Source organism: Mustela lutreola, chromosome 6 (genome assembly GCF_030435805.1).
Source record: "Mustela lutreola isolate mMusLut2 chromosome 6, mMusLut2.pri, whole genome shotgun sequence".
NCBI classification, from domain to species: domain Eukaryota; kingdom Metazoa; phylum Chordata; class Mammalia; order Carnivora; family Mustelidae; genus Mustela; species Mustela lutreola.
This window is the reverse complement of record NC_081295.1, coordinates 19,322,449-19,329,005: the sequence shown is the minus strand read 5'-3', so window position 1 is coordinate 19,329,005 and position 6,557 is coordinate 19,322,449.

Genomic DNA, 6,557 nt, shown 5'->3' with positions numbered 1-6,557 from the left:
AGCAGTGTTTAGCCAGGATTAGAATCCTAGTCTTCTCTTACTCTAATGATCTTCCCACCTTATCACTCTAACCTTGCATATTTGAATAAAATAGTAATAATAAAATCTTTTATCCAAATGATGTCATTTTTATATAAAACTAGTTTCAATAATGGGTAAGGCCAAGTAAAATTTTGTGTAGTGCTTCCCCAGAGCTTGGCATCACTTATCTACCTGCCATAGACAAAATAAATAGCCAGTTTAGAAAATAAATTTTTAAAAATGTTAGCTGGGTCCACACTCTATGTTTTAATCTCCATGTCTCTTGGTGACATGCTAAAGCAGCGTCAGAGAATTATATGGTGCCTTTTAGATGCCATCCAGAACAAGAGCCTCATCATTCAGAGCCAGCCAAAGGCACCTAGGAGAGGCAGCAAAACATCACTTGGAGAAATCTGTCTTATCTTCTCCACCTCACCCGCTCTCTTATCTTTGATATCCAGCTCGCTCTTCTGGCGTCTGACCCAGCAGTACTGTCTGGACTTTGTATTCCTAGAGCCTTTGGAAATGACTTTTGCTATTCTCTGTGGAATGCTTTTACCAAACTTGGTTATTCCTTAGGCTTTCCTCCCCGGGTGCCTCCAAGGTCTTAGAAATAACTTAACTCTTGACCTCATTCATGTTCCTATCACGAACTTGGCATTTGAGATCCCCCTGGATTTGATGTCTGACAAACCCTGTTGTGCCAGTATCTGGCAAAAGCTGCTGACTGAGTTTTAATTTGGAAAAATGCAAATATGCTTCTCATTCATTTATTTGAGACAACAGGCAACCTCTGCAAAACTCCTGAGACAAAGAACTGAACCTCATCTGCATGCCTAAGCACTTGCAAAATTATCTAGGGATGCCTTTCTTGATACAAGAGAACCTTGTAAATCTCTCGTGGCAATATTTGCTCAGAAACAAAAACGCACACACTCAAAGTTTCAATCCTATAGAAATTCCTATACTCATTTCCAGCAGAGCTTTGTTATTTTATCTGTGATCCAGGATATTAATGAAGCAGCTGGGTTGGAGACATACTTTTCATAGAATGAAATGAGGGGAACACTAGAGCAGAACCTGTTTACAGCACTACTTTTGCAGAGAATTAAATTAATGTCAGATCTTCGGTCTGCAATCGCTCTCCTGACTGTGGCTTGTAAGTCATCTGAAGCATCCTGATGCTACACTGCCAACACTGCCAGAAGACGGTGCAAGCACTCGTGGGTGGTTTTGGGTCATTTCCTTCAACCAAATCCTGTGCGTTTCCAGATGTGAGAGATTGGAGTTACTCTCTTTCCATTATTAAACAACCACTAGAAAGCAAAGTTACAGTCAGAGAGAAAGAAAGAATTAATAGTATATCTTAAACTGCCTTCAAACCATAATTCGAAAGATGGTAGCTCATCTGCTTGAAATCACAAAAATGATTATTTATAAGGATAAGAAATCTGAAGGTCTGGATGAGTTAATCTGTCCTTTTCATGTTGTAGAAAGTCTGTTACCATCTGTTCTGCTATAGAATCTATTAAAAGAAATTTGCTACCAGAGTTAATTGTATTTTTAGAAGGTCAGAAGTCTTACTGTCGGATAGCCCTATTTTAAATTTTATGAAATCTGATGACCAATATTAACAGTCTATTCCTTCTTTGAAAGATGCAAAGTGGAAACCTCTTTCAACTGAAAGTCGATGCTAAAAGCAAATCGACAGATTTTTTTTAACTAAGGTCCCTTCTGGGAGAGGACAAACTTCGTTCTAAGATTGAACAGGGAAACTATCCAGGCCTCCTATGACCTCAAATACTGGTGCCCGGAAAGCAGAGAGCCCTTTCTCAGGAAGTGAATGTGAGAAGTATGGACCACTGAGCAATGGCTTTGATTCCTGTTTTCCCTTCTCTCTACACTCACTCCTGGCTCTCAAACGTTAATACATTTCAGAGTTATATGGAAGTTCATTTAAAAAAAAATACATAAATATCAGGACGTATCCCAAGAACAATCCTCATTGAATAATCCTGAGGATGTCTTGAGAGTCTGTATTTTAACCAGCTCACAGATAATGATGGTAACATCACACAGATAATGATGGTAACATCACATAGATAACGCACACCCAAGTTAAACCACTGCTCTAGGCCTCACGTCCTCAGAACCCCTTAAGTGGATACATTATATAGTATCCCTTCATCAAATTGCTTTTCCCTACAAGTGGATGTTTTCTGGACTAAGAGTGAGACACTGATTGGAAATGAACAGCCTCCAAATGAAGCTGTGGACTCGATACAAACTGCACACCAGGTAAACTCTGCCTTCAATCATGCAGCAGCTAACAGCGGCAAGAACACAGAGGGGAGCAAAATACTAAACAGAACTCAGAAAACCCAACACTAATATTGAATTACATTGGCCACACCCCCTCAAGCTCTTAGCCAAAACCAGCAGAAATATCATTTATTGAGACTGTCTTGGTATTGTGCCATAGCCGACAGAAATATCAGGTAAGCCTACTTCAGCATTTGCACCGGTAAGGGGAAAAAGTCTATTCTTTCCGTTTTTGTTACTCTGAGAGGTCTCGATGTGACCAGAACTATTGATACTAAAAGGCTCTAAAGAAGTTATTGTTTTTAATTATATGAAAGTTATATCAATATATTTACTGTGTCTTTGATTTTAAATATAAAATTGCCCTATACTGACTGGTATGGAGTTCTAGTTTTGATTCAATGAATTGCTAGCCCTGTTGACGAAATACATTTGCTGGGGTTCTTTGGTGTGTGAACAAGAATACCTTTAGTGGAAAGAACAGTTCCTAGATGTCATGTGGCCTTTTGAGTGGGAAGAGATTTCCAGGGGATTAAAAATATGTTGTAACAGCTGCTTTCAAGTATGATGTACTCCAGCACTGCTCCGTCAACTTGATAAAACCGAACTTGTTTTACAATCTGCCTGTGACTAAAACAGGGGTTTACATCTCTGACCAGGCTAAATTATCACGTTGTAATCTCTGCCAAAATGTATGCATTATTTATAATCAAATGTTTTATCACCTGATAAATATCTTCCATGTGACGTATGTGTTGCCTATTTTTCTGGACAAAAAGTAACATGCCTGTTTATATCATATTTACTGTGGCTCTTGAATGCTGTCTGAGTCACTCTAAGGGAATTAAAATCAAAAGTTATTCATAAATCCTGCAATGATAAAGACTATTTTTTGATGAGCAGTCCCCCCCGCATCTCCTTCAAAACCTTTTGCTTTCAAACATCAGCAAAGTAATGGAAGTTTACCCTTTCTCTTTGAAGACCAGGGGGACCCCTTTATTTCATTTAATCATCTTTTCTTCTCTGCTTGGCAACCTTAATCTGTGGCTGCTTCCTTTGACTCATAGTATGGCCTTGGTGCCCCCACCATTGTCCTGCACATTCCAAGATCATAAATCACTGTTAGATTTTATTAAAAGAGTAGCCTTGCTATTACTTCCTAAATTGGTTTTCCTCCAGCCAACACTATGTTCTACCATGCTTTTCGCATCACATTCAGTATGAATCGAAGGTGAGAGTTATCTATTGCTGCCTAGCAAATTATTCTAAAACATAGCAACAAAGCAATATAAATTTATTATCTCACATAATTTCTGTGGCTCAGGAAGCTGAGCAGGACTGCTCTACGTGGTTCTAGCTCAGTTTCTCATAACATTGTAGTCAGCATGTCAACTGTGGATGCACCATCTGAAGGCTAGATGGGGACTCAAGTGTCCTCTTACAAGAGGGTTGGAAATCACATGGTTGGCCTGTGGGTTGGCTATTGGCAGGCAACTCAATTCCTCACACCAGGAACCTCTCTATTGTGTCACGTGAGAAATTTCATGATCCAGTGGCTGGCTTCACCTACAGCAAGTGATAAAAGACTGAGCAGGGTAGAAGTTACATATCCTTTATAATCAAGCTTGGAAGTCCTACATCTTCATTTCTCCAATATCTCATTAGTCACGTAGGTCAGCCCTTTTCTGTACAGGAGAAAAGTAAAGAAAGGCATGAATACTAAAAAGAAGGAAGAGAAATATAATTCCCAGAGAGACACTTTTCATAGTCACTCACTGCCCAAAATTATTCCTGCCCAAATGTATGGCAAGAAGCCCTCCTTTTCAGAGGGCTGACACCAAAGGTAAATGGCAAGAACTACTGACATCCGAGTGTACTAGCAGACCACAAGGTTGTGACCATCACAGGGCCTCCATGGGTAGGACCAACAAATGATCATGTTGTTGACAGCAAAATCAAAAGGAAGGTGAGACTTCTAAGATTACAGACCTGTGGTCATAGAGGCTTCCTATAGAAGGCTTCCAAAAGAGGGGCGCCTGGGTGGCTCAGTTGGTTTAGCCTCTGCCTTCGGTTCAGGTCATGGTCCCAGGGTCCTGGGATGAAGCCCCACATCAGGCTCTCTGCTCAGTGGGGAGCCTGCTTCCCCCTCTCTCTCTGCCTACTTGTGATCTCTTTCTATCAAATAAATAAATAAATAAATAAATAAATAAATAAATATTTTTACAAAAGAAGAAGACTTCCAAAAGAAGGAGAATGCAAAGAGCAGAACAAGATGAAAGCCCAAAAGTTCGTGATCCTTAAAGAAACCAATCTTAGCAAAGATTAATGCAGAGCTCTAGTTAAATACATAAAAGATTTTTGTAACTAGACAGAGAGAAATATCTCCCATTCAGAAGCCAAATGCAAAATACAAGAGTGCAAATATGCAGAGACAAAGATATATGAAATAAGAAAGAGTTTTAGAAAGAGTAAAAGCAGATGCTGTACTTAAGATGTTGGGCTTAATGTACTAGAAACTAGACTTCAGGAAGTGCAAGGACATCTGCAGAAGCCTGAAACCACCATGCTTTAAACACATTATTGTAAGGAAAGTTGCCTTGTTTTTTCATTCCACCTGTGTTGAATACTGCTGCATTCCAAGCTTTGTGAAGAAAAGCATGATCCCCATGTAAAGGACCACATTAAAAATGAAAACTGGGGCCAAGACTGTCCCTATTTCTAGTCACTGATGGTGGAAAAAATGTACTGGTCCCTGGTAAAAGGGGAAAGCAACTATGTAAACATTACACTGTATTTTAATTACCGTGTTTAAGTACCCAGGCTAAATGTGTATGGGAGACATCGCAGAGTGGACTTAACTCCAATCTCAAGGGCAACGGAAATGTTAATTTTGTCTAAAACGACTCTGATTTTCCTCAGTCACTCCCTCAGACATTCCCCCTGTCTAGATGGCGGAGAAAGAAGTCATGATAAATGTCCAATCTAGTTGATAACTAATCTGATAAAAGAAGCAGTCCATTAGGTAGTGATCCGTTTGGGGGACCATTGCTCAGGCTCTCCTGGTTCTGCACCTTTCTCTCGATGATGGAGTCTGGGGGATGTAGGGCATGTGGGGAGGGTGTTAGCGTGACCTTGTCAGGGAGGGAAGAGTCTGCTGATCCAGCATCACCCAGGTTCTTGAGGGTTCTGTCCAAAGTGTTGAGTCTGCGTTACTGAAGCGTGGCTGGCCTAGCCACGTCTGAGTTGCCGCCTCTGCTGATGGTGGCTGCCTCCTTTCTCCCAGAATTTACTCTTCCTCAGCTCAGTGGTCTTACTCTGTGGATCATGTTTCCCTTTAGTCTCATCCTTCCCTGCTGATTCTCTACCACATGCCTTAGCAGTTCTAGTTGGTCTCACCTCAAACTTTGAAGTAGGGAGTCTCCTTGTTCTTGCCCAAGCAGGGCCCATGGCGGGTTTACCAGCTCTCAGCATACTGCCTGAGTGTAATGGGTAAGTTGAACACACGGGATTCCTGAAGAGATCCAGAAGGCAACCTTTCACTCTCCCTACATGACCATCCAGAACTATCCTCACTCTGTGCAACTAGTCTTCCCTGTGTCTCCAAAATCTTGGAAGTTTCATAGTTTCCTACTTACTCTCAGATAGTAAAAATTCCTGCAGTTAATTCCAGTGCAAAAAGTGTCATTTCACTAATTACTATGTCCCAAACAGGGGGCCAACAAAAGGTACATTTTCTAGAATTTATTTAAGGTTGAATGTCCTTTCTTCCTCTAGTCTGGAGCTACAGCGGGCTGGATACCTGCAGAGGGAAAGAGGTGGATGGTGGTTGACCTTCTCTGTTTCTCTTTCTTCTTTCCACTCCCTGGGTGGTACAAGGAAGAAGGGAGACGGGAAAGGCAGGGTGCGACAGGTTTTCTTTGGCTGGTACTGATCCCCTCCAGTACAAATTACCCCTGGCCAAAGCAGCTGTTGAAAGCCTCTCATGAGTACTTTTGTCTTCCTGACTCTGCCAGCCTCTAAATGCAGTCCCTCAACTGTGGCAGGGTCCTTCCTGCCATCAGCCACTTTCCCTTGGCTAAGGCACCCCATCAGTGCACCTTTAGTCCTTTCTGTTGTAGACACTATGTGCTCTGGCTGAGGCCCTCCCGGGCATTACCACTTTTAAAATAGCCTCAGGCCAACCTCTTTACTGAAAGTTCCACATCTGGTTTTAA